This window comes from Balaenoptera musculus, chromosome 10 (assembly GCF_009873245.2).
Source record: "Balaenoptera musculus isolate JJ_BM4_2016_0621 chromosome 10, mBalMus1.pri.v3, whole genome shotgun sequence".
Taxonomy (NCBI): Eukaryota; Metazoa; Chordata; class Mammalia; order Artiodactyla; family Balaenopteridae; genus Balaenoptera; species Balaenoptera musculus.
Genome location: NC_045794.1, coordinates 11,471,915 through 11,491,015, shown reverse-complemented (window position 1 = coordinate 11,491,015; position 19,101 = coordinate 11,471,915). Strand labels below are relative to the sequence as shown.

General features: G+C 37.7%; 1 pseudogene; it reads right to left on the bottom strand.

Annotated features, from left to right (window-relative positions):
• Positions 1–15,401: 15,401 nt before the first annotated feature.
• Positions 15,402–16,073, bottom strand: LOC118902024 (annotated as a pseudogene).
• Positions 16,074–19,101: the final 3,028 nt, after the last annotated feature.

Below are 19,101 nucleotides of genomic sequence, written 5' to 3'. Positions count from 1 at the left end.
AATTTTATTTATTTCTGCTTTTATCTTTATTATCTCCTTTCTTCTACTTACTTGGAGTTTATTTTGCTCTTCATTTTCTAAGTTTTTAAGATGAAAGGTTAAATTATTGATGTGAGACTTTCCTCTTTTCTAATATATGCATTTAATGCTATAAATTTCTCTCTCAGCACTGCTTTAGCTGTGTCCCACAAATTTTGGTATGTTCTATTTTAATTTTCTTTCAGTTCAATGTATTTTTAAAAATTTACTGTGAGATTTCTTCTTTGACCCATATATTACCTAAAAATGTCTTGTTTGGGTTATAAGTATTTGGAAATTTTCTTTTTATCTTTCTGTTATTGATTTCTAGTTTGATTCCATTGTGGTCAGAGAACACACTCTGATTTAGATTCTTTTAAATTTGTTGAGGTTTGTTTTATGGCCCAGGATTTGTTCTATCTTAATGTATGTTCCATGAACACTTGAAAAGAATATATACTGTGCTGTTGTTGAGTGGAGTGTTCTATACATGTTTACTGATCCTCTTAGTTGATGGTGTCAGTGAGTTCTTCTATGTCCGTGCTGATTTTCTACATAGTTTTTCTATTAATTATTGAGAGAGGGGTGTTGAAGTCTCCAACTATAATTTGGATTTGTCTTTTCAGTTTTATCAGTTTTTCCTTCATGCATTTTCCTGTTCTTTTGTTTTGTGCATATATATTTAGGATTTCTGTGCCTTCTTGGTCAGTTGACGTTTTATCAATATATAATATCCCTCTCTGTCTCTTTTAATTGTCTTTGCTTTAAAGTCTACTTTACCTGATGTTCATAGAGGCTTTCCTTTGATTAATGTTGGCATGATACATCTTTATCCATCCTTTCACTTTCCACCTGCCTGTATACTGTTTTATTTGAAGTTAGTTTCTTTTAGACAGTATAGAGTTAGATCATGCTTTTTAATCTACTCTGCTAATCTCTATCTTTTAATTGGTGTATTTAGACCACTTATATTTAAAATAATTGTTGATGAATTAGGGCATAAGTCTGCCATTTTACGTTTTTGTTTCTGTTTGTTCTCTCTGTTGTTTTTTGTTTCTCTGTTTCTCTTTTTTCTGCGTTTCCGTGGGTTACTTGAACATTTTTTAGAATTTCAGCTAGATTTATTTACAATGCTTTTAAGTTATCTCTTTGCATAGTTTAAGTGGTTTCCCTAAGTATTATTACATTCTACATCCATACCTTATTACAGTCTACTTCTATCATCATATTATCAGTTTGAGTGAAGTGTAGAAACATTACTTCCCTTTTTTTTGTTTTTAACCCATTCCCATTTATAATATAATCTCTTAAATATTTCCTCTACATATATTCAGAACCAAGTCAGGCCACGTAATATTTTTTGTTTTGATCATCAATCATAATTTACAAAACTCAAAAGGAGAAAACCTATTGTATTACTCAGTTTTTCTTACTCTGTTCTTTCTTCCATCCTGATGTTCCCAGGTTTATATTTTTAATAATTTCCATTCTGTTTAAATAACTTCTTTTAGAATAAATCTGCTGAAAGAAAAGAATAGATCTGCTGGCAACAAGTTCTCTTAGTTTCTCTTCATCTGAGAATGTCGTGATTTCCCCTTATTCTTGAAAGATATTTTTGATGGATATAGGATTCTAGATTTACAAATTTATCTTTTAGCACTTGAGAAATGCTGTGCCATTTTATTCTGGCCTCTAAGGTTTTGATGAGGAATCCAGTGTCTTTTGAGTTGCTTTTCTCCTATTGATAAGGTGCCATTTTTCTTTAGCTACTTTCACGATTTTTCTTTGTCTTTAGTTTTCACAAGTTTGACTATGATGTATCTTGGTGTAGATTTCTTTGGGAATAATAAGGCCTTTAAGATTTGGGCATTTTCAGAGCTAGGTTATTCAGGGAGGAAACAGTATTTTCACTCTTTTTAAGTCAGGGAGAACCTCATCTATAGGATTGTCTATCCTGTAACTGTAAATGCTGGTGTAAATATTTCTGGCACTTGAACTTAGAAGAAAATTTATCTGTTCCTTAAGAGTGGGGTCCAGAGTTCTCTGGATGTCCAGTGGTTAGGACTCGGCACTTTCACTACGGTGGCCTGGGTTCAATCCCTGGTCGGGGAACTAAGGTCCTGCAAGCCATGTGGCATGGCTAAATAAATAAATAAGTAAAGAGCAGGGCCCATATTGATTTTTAACAAATATATTGACAACAGCATCTAACAGTGGCCATTACCAGCGTGATTCGTAAGTGAACTTTATGAACAAATATCCCCCTGAGAGAGACTGCCCCAGCTGGGTGGCCTGAGCAATCCTGTTTTCCTCCTTGACTTAGAAATATCTTACCTTGATTATTTGCCTTCCCCTTGCCACAGCAGTTCCCTGTTACTCAACTTGAGGTGTAAAAGCTGGAGTGACCCCAAGCTTGGTTCCAGGCTCTTGACTTTCCTTTACCTACCTCCCTCTCTGTGCAATCATATCTAATTTAATTGTTTTAAATAACATCTATATGCTGATGGCTCCTTTATTTATATCTCTAGTCCTGATTTCTTTCTGAACTTCAGACTCAAATAGAGTTGGATTAATCTCTACCATATTTGTAACTGTTTTCTATTTGTTGCTCTTGTTCTTTGTGCTTATTTTTGTCTTCCACTCTTTCTGCCTTTTTTGGTTTTAACTGAGCCTTTTATATGATTCCATTTTCTTTCCTTTCTCTGCATTTCAGCTACACTTCTTTTTCTTCTTTTTTAAATTACTTTTTTAGTGGCTACCCTAGAGTTTATAATATACATTTATAATGAATCCAAGTTCACTTTCAAATAACACTAAGCCTCTTCATGGGTAGTGCAAGTATCTTCCAGTAACAGAATAATGCTCCTTCTCTTTCCCAAATCTTGTGTCATTGCTGCCATTCATTTCACTGATACAGGCATACACACACACACACACACACAATTAAATACATTGTTGCTATTATTAAACAAACTGTTATCTGTTCTGTTAAGGATAAGAAAAATAAAAGTTTTTTTTTTTTTTTAAACTTTCATTTATTCCTTCTCTGGTGCTCTTCCTTTCTTTATGTAGATCCAAGTTTCTGATGCGTATTGTTTTTCTCAGAAGAACTTCTTTTAACATATCTTACAAGACAGGTTTACTGGCAACAAATTCTCTCAATTTTTGCTAGTCTGAGAAAGTCTTTTTTTCTGCTTCACTTTTGAGGGATAATTTTACAGAGTACAGAATGGTAAATTGGTGTTTTTTTTTAATTTCAATACTTTAAATATTTCACTCCATTCTCTTCACGTTTGCATGGTTTCTGAGGCGACACTGGATGTAATTCTTTATTATTTGGGGGGTGTTTATCTAGTTTGGTGTTCTATGAGCTTCCTGGATCTGTGTTTGATGTCTGACATTAATTTGGAGAAATTTGGTCATTATTGCTGCAAATGTTTCTTTTATTCGTTTTTGTCTTTCTTCTCCTCTGGTATTCCCATTATGTGTATGTTACATCTTTGGTAGTTGTCCCACAGTTCTTGGATATTCCATTCTATTCTGTGTTTTTCAGGATTTTTTCTCTTTGCTTTTCCATCTTAGAAGTCTGTATTGATGTATCCGCAAGCCATGTCCAGTCTACTAATAAGCCCATCAAAGGCATTCTTCATTTTTGGTATGGTGTTTTTTTTTTTTTTTTCACACACACACACTGTATTTTATTTTTACAAGAGATAAATAGACTGACACCAAGCATTGTACATGGATGACCACAACAAAAGCAACAATGATTGCAATTACCAAACATGAAACACACTCATTTGGTATGGTGTTTTTGATCTCTAACATTTCTTTTTGATTTTTTCTTAGAATTTCCATCCCTCTGATTACATTGTCAACCAGTTCTTGCATGTTGTCTGCTTTACCTGTTACAACCCTTACTATATTTATCATAGAGGTTTTAAAACGCCTGTCTGATAATTCCAACATCGCTGCCATATCAATCTGGTTCTGATGCTTGTTCTGTTTCTTCAAATTGTGTTTTTGCATTTTAGTATGCTTTGTAGTTTTTTCTTCATAGCTGGACATGAGGTACTGAGCAAATGGAACTTCAGTAAACAGGTCTAAGCTGTTGGGGACAGAGAAGCATTCTCTTGTCCTGTGATTAGGTCTCCGTCTTTTATTGATCCTGTACCCTGGACTGGGAACTTTCCCAGTGCTTCTCAGCCCTCCCCCTGCCCCCACAATGGGACAGGATGGGTAGAGCAGGCTAGAGTTAGCTATTTCCCTTCTCCTAGGTTAATTAGGCTCTGATAAAACCCCAGCAGGTTAGGCTCTGATTAAATAGTTTCTCTTGGAAAAAGGCCCTGTTAAGAATAGAATCTTCTTGAGTATTTCAAAATGGTTATTTCCCCATCCCTTTGCCAAAAGCACAAGGGAATTTTTTTTCCAATATTCACTCTGGTAGAATTCCTGGCAGTAAAACTCAAAAGTGGAGGGGCCCCTCACGACTGGTTCCCTTGGTGTTTTTAACTTTCAGACTTGTCCACACTGACTCTCCTCAACTGATCAATCACAATTAAGATTTTATACCCCAGCACTGGTTCTTACAGAAGTTTCTGCTCACGGGTTTCTACTCTGGTAAGTTGTGATTGCCTATATTCACTTGTCTATCTCTCCAGTCTGAGGGGCAGAAGTTTGCTCTGTGACCTAACTTCTCTGCTGGATCTAAGAAGAGCTGTTGATCATTCAGTTTGTTCAGCTTTTTGTTGTTAGAATGGAATGATGACTTCCAAGCCCCTTACATGCTGGACTGGAAACCAGAACTCCAAACTCATGTATGCTGATGCCCACCACCACAACCACTCCCGTGTCCTAACCACCAGCAAGTCTCGTGGGTTCTACCACCAATACACAGCTGACTCCATCTACTTCTTTCCCACTTCAACTAATCAGAACAGTCAATTTCGCATTATCTTTTGCTTGAACAACTTCAACAGGTTTCTAAATCATCACTTGGCTGTTCTACTCTTGTGTGCCTATAATCAATTCTCCATTGGCAATGTGAGTAATCTTTAAAACAAAAACCAGGGACTTCCCTGGTGGCGCAGTGGTCGAGAATCCACCTGCCAATGCAGGGAACACGGGTTTGATCCCTGGTCCGGGAGGATCCCACATGCCGTAGAGCAACTGAGCCCATGCACCACAACTGCTGAGCCTGCGCTCTAGAGCCTGTGAGCCACAACTACTGAGCCCACGTGCTGCCACTGCTGAAGCCCAAGTGCTGCAACTACTGAAGCCTGCGCGCCTAGAGCCCGTGCTCCACAACAAGAGAAGGCACCGCAATGAGAAGCCCACGCGCTGCAGCGAGGAGTGGCCTCCTGCTTGCTGCAACTAGAGAAAGCCTGCGCACAGCAATGAAGACCCAATGCAGCCAAAAATTAAAAAAAAAGAAAACAAACAAACAGATGTAACTTCCTTTTAGAACTTACCAATGGCTTCCCATTGTACTTAGAATAAAACGCATTTTCAAGTAATGTTCTACAGGCCCTACCTGATATAGCCTTCCTGCTTCTCTTAACTTATCTCTACCTCCTCAGCCACTGCACTCTAGTACAGACCTTCCATTTGCTTCTTGATGTGCATCTTATCAGCTTGGGCTGCTGTAAAAATGACCATAGACTGGGTGACTTAAAAAACACATATTTATTCCTCATAGTTACGGAGGCTGGAAGTCTGAGATCAGGCTGCGGTATGGTCAGGTTTTGGTGAAGGCCCTCTATCTGGTTTACCAATGGCTGTCTTCTCATTTTATCTTCACATAGCAGAGAGAGAGAGAGCTAGCTGTCTGGTCTCTTCTAAGGGCACTAATTCCATTCATAAAGGCTCCACCCTCACGATCTACTCACCCCTGAAAGGCCCTACCTCTAAATACCATTACATTGTGGATTAGATTTCAACCTATGAATTTGAGGGGGGCACATAAAAATTCAGTACACAACACTGTTGTAAGATTATATCAGCCTTGGGGCCTTAACACTAGCTCTTCCTCCTGCCTAAAATGTCCCTCCCCAGTTCTTCACATGGTTGGCTCTGCCTTGTCATCCAGATCTCAGTGTAATTTGTGCTTCCTCAGTGTGATGGTTAGTTTATGGTCAACTTGGCTAGGCTAGAGTGCCCAGTTAGTCAAGCAAACACTAATATGGTGTTGCTGTGAAGGTATTTTGTAGCTGTAGTTAATATTTACAACAGTTAACTTTAATAAAAGGAAATTTTCCTGAATAATGTGGGTGGTCCTCAGCCAATCAGTTGAAAAGGCTTAGGAGCAAAATTGAGGTTTCCCTGTGGAAGAAGAACTTCTTTCTCAAGACTGCAGCATCAGCTCCTGGCCGATTGACCCAGCATGCTGCTTTGCCCTACAGATTTTGGAGTTGCTAATACTCAAAACCACAGAAGTCAGTTCCTTGAAATAAGTGTGTGTGTGTGTGTGTGTGTGTGTGTGTGTGTCCTCTATTTGGTCTGTTTCTCGGCTATTTCCTCAGTGACAGTGCACCTGACCTGCCGCTCTCTGTTAACCCTTCTCCATGTCACTCTTTAGCACGTAACCCTGTTTCTGTTTTCTTTTTCTTTTTTTTTCTTTAAATTAATCAATTAATTAATTTATTTTTGGCTGCATTGGGTCTTCGTTGCTGTGCATGGGCTTTCTCTAGTTGCGGTGAGTGGGGGCTACCCTTCGTTGCGGTGCGCGGGCTTCTCATTGTGGTGGCTTCTCTTGTTGCAGAGCACGGGCTCTAGGTGCGCGGGCTTCGGTAGTTGTGGCACGTGGGCTCAGTAGTTGCAGCTTGCGGGCTCTAGAGTGCAGGCTCAGTAGTTGTGGTGCACGGGCTTAGTTGCTCCACCGCATGTGGGATCTTCCCAGACCAGGGATCGAACCCGTGTCTCCTGCATTGGCAGGCAGATTCTTAACCACTGTGCCCCCAGGGAAGTTCCTCAGCTGACTGTTAACTGAGGCAACTGGACCCCCTAGGCTCTCATGCTCCAGCAGGCCAGCCCAGGTATGTTCTTGTGCCAGCAGCAGAAGCATAAGAGCAGAACCCTTTTTCACGGTTATACATGTGTCAGATCTGCTAACGTCCCATTAGCCAAAGCAAGTGACATGGCAAAACCATGAGAAATGTACACTCATCTGGCAAAGTGGCATTGATACAGGGGAGGCAAAGAACTGGGACCATCAATGAGATTAATCTATTCAATTCCTCTCAGTCACTATCACATCCCTCACACTGAAGAAACAAAAGGGGCTCAGAACCTCGGCTGGACTCTACTGTGGGAGAATGGGAATCATTCTCCTTGGTCCTCTAGGAAGATCACAGGACTGAAACCAGAGGACTGGGTTGGAATCCAGATTCTTCCATATCTTTGTGATCTTGGTCAATTCACTTCAGCTTCATAAACCCCATCTGTTAAAGGGGTTAATATTATCTTTTGCACAACATTGTGAAGATCAAATTTGATGATTAGAGCGTGTACAGCGCTTGGTGTGGTATCAGTTCAATAAATGTTTTCCTTATGCCAAAGATTGGCTATTCTCTTATGTATTCAAGTGGCAGAACTTCTCTTTTGCCTTTGCCTTTTACTAATAAGAGGAAGATATTCCTCATTTCAATCAAATGGGTGGCACAGTCATCTGTAATATTTGAGGCATACACATATTTGCAGATGAGTGAAGGATGGTTCAGAAGCAGTAATAAGTTCGTATCCTAGAGCACCCAACATTATTATAGTTGTTTCAAGTCCCAAAGAAACACAGTATTTATGTCTGTTTTTCATAATTGCTCTTTATATCGTGTGTTATCAGACAAGATAGTTATTTAAGAAACATGGGAAATGCAGAAATGACTGCAGTGCAGCAGTAATTATGGTGCACTTTTTCACTATTTAAGTTGGATATTTCTCTACATTCCAATTAAATATATTTAAAATTTCTTCTTTATTTTTACTATCTCAATATAGTTTACTCCAGCTGAATTGTGTGGAGATTCTTATTCATTATTTAAGATCCCTCTTAAGAACACAGATGTCAGAGTCTTTCCAGTTCAAGGGATAGACAGGGCCCAAGACTAATCATGAGAGAAATTTAAATTCCATTACTTGCGCAAATATGTAAGAGGCTGCGTTAAGAACAAATGTGTTGTGTAATAAGTAAATACATTTTCCCCATTCACTTGCTTCAAATCCATTTAGGAAAAATAATCAGGGATAGTTCTTCGAGTTTTTATTTTAATGTTAGTAAAAGTGTAGCGAGACCATTAAAAACATTTGGTTATAAAGCTTAAAGACGAACATATCTTATCAGCCTCTTTTAAAGGTTCTTTAATGTATTCTTGTCTGTGTTGAAGCCGAAAGCAATGTCTAAATTTAAGTTGGTTTTTACTAGCATTGCAAACTCCATCTGTGGCGAGTCTCAATAGCTGTCCTTTCTGTCCCTCAAATGATGTGAAGTCCATCAATCAGATGGAGGGGGAACAAAGGGGAAGGTTGTGTATTATTACCGTCAATCATATTTTTCAGTGAAACATGTTTAATGTTACAGAGAATGTCAGTTTATAATCAAGTGTTTCATGTTAAATAGTCTGAGAAATAATCAGTTCTTCCCATTTTCTCCTTAATCCCATTTAAAAATTTCTTGACTACTCTTACTCCTATATTTCAATCAGATGTTAAGTAGAAATTGCAGTTGTGTTGTTGTCTGCTCTAGATTTTATTTAAAATTTTGATGTTTTGTTTAGTATGCATTTTTTTCATTATTTTTAATTTAAAGATGTTGCCTCAAAATATTATCTCAGTTACTGAGCTCTTAGGCATCCCCCTAAATTTTGAACCTCCGGCAGATGCCTTAACTCACATACCCCTCCACCTGTTCCTGGGCGGTTTTACAAGGCAAAAAAATATGAGGTTGAATTTTGTACTCACTACCAAAGTAGCTTTTCAGAGAGACTCAGGATCCTTTCTCAGGTGATTAAAAAGGAATTGTAGCAGTTAGGTATTGTTCCATTCCAACTACTCCAGAACTTTTTAGCTAAAAACTGCCCATTTATTTAGCTCACAGTTTTGTGGGTCAGCAATGAAGGTTGTGCTCAGCTGGGCAGTTGTTCTGGTTACAGCTGGGCTCTCGCATTTGCCTGTGGTTAACTGTGAGTCAGGTAGGCAGCTTTGCTGATCTTGGCTAGCAGGGTGGGGACTAGGTGAAACAAGTGAGGGGTCGGACTTTATCTTATAGGTAGTGGGACAGAGAAAAGTTTTGTGTTTGGGAATAATAATAATGTTTTCATTAGATTTGCATTTATAAAGCCCACTCTGAGTAAAATATGAAGGTGAAGTGGAGAGAATAGTTAGAAGGCTGCTCCAAGTGAAATATTTTGAGGGTCTGAACTAAAACAATGGCAATGGAAAAGTTAAGGAAGTTAATGGCTGTACTATATTAATAAGGGCATTCATTTGACCCAGGATCACACTTTGCATTAATGTCTTTCAATCAACAGCTGTTCAGTTTTTCCTCAATTTTTCTGACCTTGACACTTAAAAATAATAAACCAATTCTTTTGTAGAATGTCTATGAATTTACAGTATTTGGCCAATTTGAATAATGTGGCTGTTAACATTCTCACTCATGTATTTTGGTATATATACATATATGTATATTTTTCTCTCCTTGGCAAAATACCTGAGGATGACATTTCCGGTTCAAAGACTATGTTTATTATAAATCTTGTGGACAATGTCAAACTCTTTTTAAAAGTAGTAGTACCAATTTAGAACCCATTAGCAGTGTATGAGAGTTCCAGTTGCTCCATATCCATGGCAACATTATGGTATTAACAGACTTACATTTTAGCCATTTTGGTGGAGGTGTCAGAGCATTTCATTGTGGATTTAATTTTCATTTTCCTGATGATGAATGAGTTTGAGCACATTTTCATATATTTGGATATCTTCTTCTATGTAGAACCTCTTCAAGTCTCTTTTGTACCTGATTGTCTTTTTATTGTTATTGAATTTGTAGAGGGTCCTTATAAATTCAGGATACAAGTCCTTTGTCACTTACATATGATGTAATACTTTCTTTCACTCTGTGCCTTTCTTTTTCACTTTCTTAATGGTTTATTAGATGAATAAAAGTCCTTAATTTTAATATAATCCAATCTAATAAATTTCTCTTTAAGTAATAATACTATATGTGTCCTGTTAAAGACATCTTTCCTACTCCAAAGACACAAAGTCTTCTTATGTTATCTTCTTTTTTTTTTATTTAGTATTTGATTGTGTATTTTTATGTTTATTTTTTACTTATTTTTTTTCTTCTTAGTCATCCATTTTATACACATCAGTGTATACATGTCAATCCCAATCTCCCAGTTCATCCCACCACCACCCCCACCTCCCCGCCACTTTCCCCCCTTGGTATCCATACGTTTTTTTCTCTACTTCTGTGTCTCGATTTCTACTCTGCAAAACGGTTCATCTGTACCATTTCCTAGGTTCCACATATATACATTAATATACGATACTTGTTTTTCACTTTCTGACTTACTTCACTCTGTATGACAGTCTCTAGATCCATCCACGTCTCTACAAATGACCCAATTTCGTTCCTTTATATGGCTGAGTAATATTCCATTGTATATATGTACCACATCTTCTTTATCCATTCATCTGTCGATGGGCATTTAGGTTGCTTCCATGACCTGGCTATTGTAAATAGTGCTGCAATGAACATTGGGGTGCATGTGTCTTTTTGAATTATGTTTTTCTCTGGGTATATGCCCAGTAGTGTGATTGCTGTGTCATATGGTAATTCTATTTTTAGTTTTTTAAGGAACCTCCATACTGTTCTCCATAGTGGCTGTATCAATTTATATTCCCACCAACAGTGCAAGAGGGTTCCCTTTTCTCCACACCCTCTCCAGCATTTGTTGTTTGTAGATTTTCTGATGATGCCCATTCTAACTGGTGTGAGGTGATACCTCATTGTAGTTTTGATGTTCATTTCTCTAATAATTAGTGATGTTGAGCAGGTTTTCATGTGCTTCTTGGCCATCTGTATGTCTTCTTTGGAGAAATGTCTATTTAGGTCTTCTGCCCATTTTTGGATTGGGTTGTTTTTTTAATATTGAGCTGAATGAGCTGTTTATATATTTTGAAGATTAGTCCTTTGTCTGATGATTCATTTGCAAGTCTTTTCTCCCATTCTGAGGGTTGTCTTATTGTCTTGTTTATGACTTCCCTTGCTGTGCAAAGGAACTTTGCACAGCAAACTTTAAGTTTCATTAGGTCCCATTTGTTTATTTTTGTTTTCATTAACTTTTAAGTTTCATTAGGTCCCATTTGTTTATTTTTGTTTTTATTTCCATTTCTCTAGGAGGTCTGTCAAAAAGGATCTTGCTGTGATTTATGTCATAGAGTGTTCTGCCTATGTTTTCCTCTAAGAGTTTTATAGTGTCTGGCCTGACATTTAGGTCTTTAATCCATTTTGAGTTTATTTTTGTGTGGTGTTAGGGAGTGTTCTAATTCCATTCTTTTACATGTAACTGTCCAGTTTTCCCAGCACCACTTATTGAAGAGGCTGTCTTTTCTCCATTGTAAATTCTTGCCTCCTTTATCAAAAATAAGGTGACTGTATGTGCGTGGGTTTATCTCTGAGCTTTCTATCCTGTTCCATTCATCTGTATTTCTGTTTTTTGTGCCAGTACCATACTGTCTTGATTACCATAGCTTTGTAGTATAGTCTGAAGTCCAGGAGCCTGATTCCTCCAGCTCCACTTTTCTTTCTCAAGATTGCTTTGGCTATTCGGAGTCTTATGTGTTTCCATACAAATTGTGAAATTTTTTGTTCTAGTTCTGTGAAAAATGCCATTGGTAATTTGATAGAGATTGCATTGAATCTGTAGATTGCTTTGGGTATTATAGTCATTTTCACAATGTTGATTCTTCCAATCCAAGAATATGGTATATCTCTCCCTCTGTTGGTATCATCTTTAATGTCTTTCATCAGTGTCTTATAGTTTTCTGCATACAGGTCTTTTGTCTCCCTAAGGAGGTTTATTCCTAGGTATTTTATTCCTTTTTTTGCAATGGTAAATGAGAGCATTTCCTTAATTTCTCTTTCAGATTTTTCATCATTAGTGTATAGGAATGCAGGAGTTTTCTGTGCATTAATTTTGTATCCTGCTACTTTACCAAATTCATTGATTAGCTCCAGTAGTTTTCTGATAGCATCTTTAGGATTCTCTATGTATAGTATCATGTCATCTGCAAACAGTGACAGCCTTACTTCTTCTTTTCTGATTTGGATTCCTTTTATTTCTTTTTCTTCTCTGATTGCTGTGGCTAAAACTTCCAAAATTATGTTGAATAATAGTGGTGAGAGTGGACAACCTTGTCTTGTTCCTGATCTTAGAGGAAATGGTTTCAGTTTTTCACCATTGAGAATGATGTTGTCTGTGGGTTTGTCATACATGGCCTTTATTATGTTGAGGTAGGTTCCCTCTATGCCTACTTTCTGGAGAGTTTTTTTTTATCATAAATGGGTGTTGAATTTTGTCAAAAGCTTTTTCTGCATCTATTGAGATGATCATATGGTTTTTCTCCTTGTTAATATGGTTTATCACATTGATTGATTTGCATATATTGGAGAATCCTTGCATTCCTGAGATAAACCTCACTTTATCATCGTGTATGATCCTGTTATCTTCTATCCTTAATGATAGTTTTCCTCTGCTTAATCTATAGCTAATGAGAGAGGTTGTTAAAGTTGCCCAGGGTGATTGTGGATTTGTCTGTTTCTCCTTAAAGTTCTATTACTTTTAACTTTATATACTTCGAGGATGTGTTATCAGGTGTACACATATAAAATTTTTATCTTCCTAGTGAATTAATAAATCTTTTATCATTGTGAAAGTTTCCTCTTAATGTATAGTAAATATTTTCACATTTTGTCTACTTTGTCTGATGTTAATATAGTTACAACAACCCGCTTTTGGCTAGTATTTGTGTAGTATATTTATTTTGCATCCCTTTATTTTAAACCGTTTAGTCCTGTTTCAGTTATTTATTGATGTATAACAAACCCCAAACCTTAGGGTCTTAAAACAACAATGTATTATTATCTCTCGTGGCTCGGCTCAGTAGTTCTCATTTGGAGGGGGGCCCCTCATGCAGCTGCAGTCATATGGTGACTGATGCTGGAATCATGTGTGGGCTTGATTTGGCTGGACGTCCAAAATATCTTCTTCCCTCACTTGTTTGACCTCTCAGCTGGAGTGGGTGAAGTAGCTGAGGGATGATCAGTCATCACTCTTTCTTCATAGGACCTCTCTATGTGGCTAGCTCAGGCTTTCTCACAGCATGTCAAGCTCAGAGTAGTTGGATTTCTTGCATGGTGGCTGGCTTCTCCCAGGGGCATGTTCCAAGAGACTAAGGCAGAAGCTGCAGGCTTCCTGTGACCTGGCTATGGAAGTCATGTAGCACTGACTCTGCTGTATTCTGTTAGTCCAAAGTGAGTTAGAGGGTTGGCTCAGAATCAAGGAGGATGAGGCTGCAGAAGAGTGCAAGTACTGGAAAGTGGGATTCACTAAGGGCTATTATTGAAAAGCTGGTTACCACACACAGTTGCTCTCTGGCCTGCAGTGGTTTCTGTCCCTTCCACATGAATCTATCCATCGAGGCCCCCAAAGTCTCATTCCACTGTGGCATTAAGTTCCTTCCTGAAGTCCAGGATCTCATTATCTGAATTACATCCAGGTACAGATGAGGCTTATTGGGTATATTACTTGGGTACAGTTCCTTTCAATCTATATTTCTGAAAGCATGGTAATTTTAGAGTATTTATACTTCTTACATGGTGACTATCTTTCCCCAGATCATATTTTCTAAGAAATTAGGTACATGATACAAGGCTTATTTTGACCTACCCTTGGAAGTCACAAAGCATCACTTATATTACATTTTATTGCTCAAAGCAAGCCACAAATTCATCCCAGATTCAAGGAGGGGAGACTAGAAAAGGCCATGAATACTGGGAGGTGGGATCACTGGGGAGAGGATATACGTAACCTTATATTTTACATGTGTTAGTTGTAAGTAGTATATAGTTGCTATCTTTAAATCCATCCTAAAAACATATTTTTGAAAAAAATTAAAGCATTTAGACCATTTACATTTAATCTAATTATGGGTATATTTTGAGTTTTATTATTCTATCTCACTACTTCTTTTCTATTTATTTCACTTATCCTGTACTCCTTTTTCTTTCCTTTCTTGACTTCTTTTGTATTGAACCACTTTTATTATTTTGCCTTTTCCCCTCTATTAGCTTGGTTACATTTTACTCTTTCTGAGTAGTTAGTAATGAGTTATTAACGAGCATCTGAATTCTTGAAGGATAATTTCATGTCTGAGTCGTTTTTTTTTAACTGATAAATGTGTATATTTATTACTAGCATTATGACTCCATATAGGATTTCCAATTCCATGGATTAGAAGGGGAAGATCACGGTATAAGCATCCTCTTATCCTTTACAAAGGATCATGGCAGGAACTGAAGGCCATTGTGACTAAAAGGAAGCTCCACAAGATTAACCACATATAACTATGACCTTGCCTCCAGGGAGGACAAAGAATGCCTCCCCAGGATCCAATAGATTGTATTTGGGTATGAAGGGAACTGCTTAGGACCCTCATTTTTATACTCCCATGAGTCATTACTTTCCTTTCTTCTCCTACTTTCCTATTCTTATAATAGGACAATTCTATATACTGAGCATATGAGGCAAGTATGGTAAGACAAAAGATTTAAAACATTGCCCCTTTGTGGCCAATGTTCACCCTTATGCTCAGATTACTAAAAATGTGTACCCAGAAATAAATCAAAACAGATGTCTTCTTGTAGATGAAATAGCTAAAATTTTGGTCTCTTTATTTATCTCAGGTCATACATTTGCCTTGAAAAAAATACAATAAACAGTTCCAATTAAGAGTTACAGAAACCCAATTTTTCTTCCAGATCTCTAAATGCTCATGGAGAGCCAACTTCCATGATACATAGCACACAGCACATACTTGAGAGTCGGTCCCACAGGAAATATTCATATAAGCAAAACAAGATTTTGTTTCTCATTATATAAACATCGCCCAAGTTTATCTAGTTAACACACTTGTTTAAAAAAAAATAATCTATGACTAAAAGCACTATCATATTTCTTAGGTGCCATTCTCATTGGAATCATACCAAAAAGTCTAGAAATAACTCAAAACTAGAAAGTGGCCCAAATGTTAAGGCTGCCTATGGCTCTTGCTACAAAGTAGTTGCCAGTCTGATGACAGGAATTATAGGGTTCTTCTTGATTTCAAAAGAATTTACCAGAAAGAGGTGGAGGGCCAAGAAATCCACCTGCCTGCTTGGTGGCAGCTTGTGAAGGGGCAAGGCTGAGAATCTTCTGGATGTTCCGTCCAATTACATGGTAGAGGGAATACATAGGAAGATGAAGGAACAGTCTGTGTTGTCATCCTCCAGCAGACTTCCGTGAGATAGTCCTTGGATGTGGGAAAGGAGGATGAAAGGGGACCTTTGTCACCATTCTACCATCAAATATGGAACTGAACATTCCCATTTGGGCAGTAAAACAAACGCCAGTTGCAAACATGGATTTCATTCAGACCATCTCCGTTGTTATTCTTCAGTTTCTCTTCTTGCCCATTTTCTCTTTCTTCCTTCCTTTCTTCCTTTCTTCCTTTCTTCCTTTCTTCCTTTCTTCCTTCCTTCCTTCCTTCCTTCCTTCCTTCCTTCCTTCCTTCCTTCCTTCCTTCCTTCCTTCCTTTCTTTGTTTCTTTCTTTCTACCAGCTGACTCTTACTGTTTCTTTCTTCTTTCCAGTTTTTTACCCTGTTTTTCCACTTCTGCCTTCAGTCTCCTGTACTTGTCTGTCCTGTAAACCAGGACCCCGGTTACTCCCTTGGTGAGAATAGGAGGCACAAGAAGACAAAGATGATGAGCAGTGTGTCCACAAACCGGGCGTTCATCTGACGCTTCTGTCTCTACACTCCCATCCCCCGGGGGATGGGGGGAAGCTCTTGAAAAGCCAGGAAAAGAGAAGAAAAAACGACTTCCCTAGATTTCAGGATCACAGAGTCCTGAGTCATTTTTGTCTGTCAATTGCTAAGTGAGATTTTTGCAACTATCAACATTCAGTAAAAGCTGAAAAAATAAATGTTTGCCCTTCAGAGATCTTCTTTGTGCCTTCCTATCCCCGCTGCTCTGTTCATTAATTACCTGAGGAGTTCTGATATGGATTGCTGAAAAGACTCACAGGACTCAAATCATTTATACTCATGGAACAGTTTTATTACAAGCAAAGGATACAGGACAACAATATCAGGAAAAGGATATGCATTTAAAGTGCCTGAAGATTTCATGTCCAGGTTTCTTTGTCTACTCACTGCTAGGTTGGGTAAGACATGCTTTGTCTCCAGGTCTCAAACCACCGCTACTGTGTGTGCAAAGCACCTATTAACAGAAAGCCCAAAGGCTGCTCCTGGTCCAGGTCTCTTGTAGTGAGCTGGTCATATTAGACATATTACATTTATGTGATCAGACTTAATTGTCAAACTTACCTGGCTCCGCCAAACCAAGTACAAATCCTAAATCCAATTAGTAAACAGTGCTGATAGGCTGGCACATCCTACTCCCAAACAACCACAGACCCACGATTTGTCTTTCCTTAATATATTACATAGTGTGGGCGAAAGGTTACTATTATTATGTGCCAGGAAGCTCTGGAAATAAGCATCCCAGAACAGCTGAGATTGTTGCTAAATAACTGATGAGAAGGATAATGTCAGGACCCTTCTCAGTTTCCAGAGCGCCAAAAATTCTTTGAAACCCCGTACGTGTGAAACATCGTTGTTTAATTGAGCTAAACATAAGTTTCCCTGCAAATAAACCCAGCCAAATTTTGAAATACATTTTTAGGAAGTAACTACCTCTTCTGGAAAGCACAGCTTGTCATTGTCCGTCCTCAGACTAAGATGGCTTAACCTCTTCTGGCTTCTCTGAAGGCTGTTAATGTATTACTAATTATTCCCAATTCCCAAACCCCATACAGTCTTTTCAGAGCTCTCATGCCCTGTAACATCTCTGCATCACCTTCTACTAATGCTGTAGGTATGCCTATATAATCGATCTAAATAACCTGGAACTGTTATTTAGATAAATATTTGGAACGGCTAAAATAACAAGCTTTATTTTTTTCCTGTTATACTCAAGATAGTCTCTTTACCAAAAATGCTTTCCTGTTATCTCCACCTTTTAAATTTTTTCTGTCCTTTAAGGTATGACCCCAAATACCTCTTCCTTAATACAGTCTTTCCCAAACGCCAGTCTCCCCTTTCTGACTTTCTTTTGAATTCATTGTCATTTATTGAAAAGAACATTAGGCATATGTAAGAATCCTTTTGATTCTGTCACAGTATGACTTTGAACAAGACACCTCAATTTATCTGGGCCTGTTTCTCTCATCATACAAATCTTAACCAATGTTACAAATTTTATACAAGTTTGTTGTAACAAATATCATTTAAAAATTTACTCTCTGTAAGTAAGGTTTTTCCACTCCTCCCCAGTTCTGCTTCTGTTAAGAGTTTGCTTCAAGTATAGAAACCCATGTTTCAGCGGTAGGATTATGTGCCTTTGTGCTTAAAGTTCCGTGGTATTAAGGTTCCTCAGTAAGCCTGCATCTTACTACTTGCCCTTTCTCACTCCTCCCACCACTTGATTTTAGCCCTACAAGTTTTGTTTTGTTTTTGTTTTTGTCTGTGTGTGTGGTGTGGGGGGGGGTTCTGGTTACTGTTACTTGTTTTTTAGTTTCTTTGCACCTTACCCCTACTTTTCATCCGCTTTGCTGCACAATCTCCTCAACTTCTCCAGCTTTCCTTAGGTAACTCTTATTCAGCTAAAATGTCATGGCCACGATGGTCTTCTCTGTCCCCCTGCAAGGTTGGGTGCCTTAGATTTACTTTCTATTTCATTTGTCACACTTGTAACTTAACAAACGTTATCTGCCAGAAAAGCCTGATAGCACTGTGGTTAAGAGCTTGGGCTCTAGAGACAGCAAACCTGGTTTGAATGTTGCTTCTTCCACTTCTTAGCTGTAATAGTCCGGGCAGCTCTCATCACCTCTTTAAGCAAAAAAACAGATGTAACTCACTTGGCATATACACTGGACACATGTTGTATATTTTTAATATTATTAGTCAGCAATGGTTTGTATCACTGACTGCTGCATCCTTGGTTCCTTCCAGAATACTTGCCAAGTTATAAATAGTTATTGAATAAGTGAACAGAGTGTATGAAAAGATTAAAACATTTTCTTGTGACAAAAAAGTTTGCTTCAGATCCTTAAAGGTATTTCTATACCCATTTAAATTAAAATTATAAAAAGATATTTCTATATTCACAAAATACATGCATACAAACACACGATACACACATACACGTTCACACATTTGTGACTTCTTATAATAAGCAATATATATTACAGACATCTCTCATTTTAAAATAGTTTTTATTACTTTAAATTAAAAATATTTACACACATTGAATTTTGGGGGTGTACAGTTCTGTGAGTTTTAACACATATATAGATTTGTGTAACCAAAACCATATTTAGAATAGAGAACATTTATGTGCATCACTCCAAAAATTCCCTTTTGCTGCCCCTTTGTAGTTAAACCCTTTCTTCCCCTTTAACCTTGGCAACTATTCTTATAATTTTGTCTTTGCCAGACTGTCATGTACAAGCACACCTCATTTTATTGCATTTTGCTTTATTACGCTTCGCAGACATTGAGTTTTTTTTACAAATTGAAGGTTTAGGGCAACCTTGCCTCGAGCAGGTCTATTGGTGCCATTTTTCCAACAGCATTTACTCACTCTGTGTCTTTGTGTCACATTTTGGTAATTCTTGAAATATCTGAACCCTCCATCAGCAAAAAGATTATGACTTGCTGAAGGCTTACATGATAGTTAGCATTTTTTAGCAATAAAGTATTT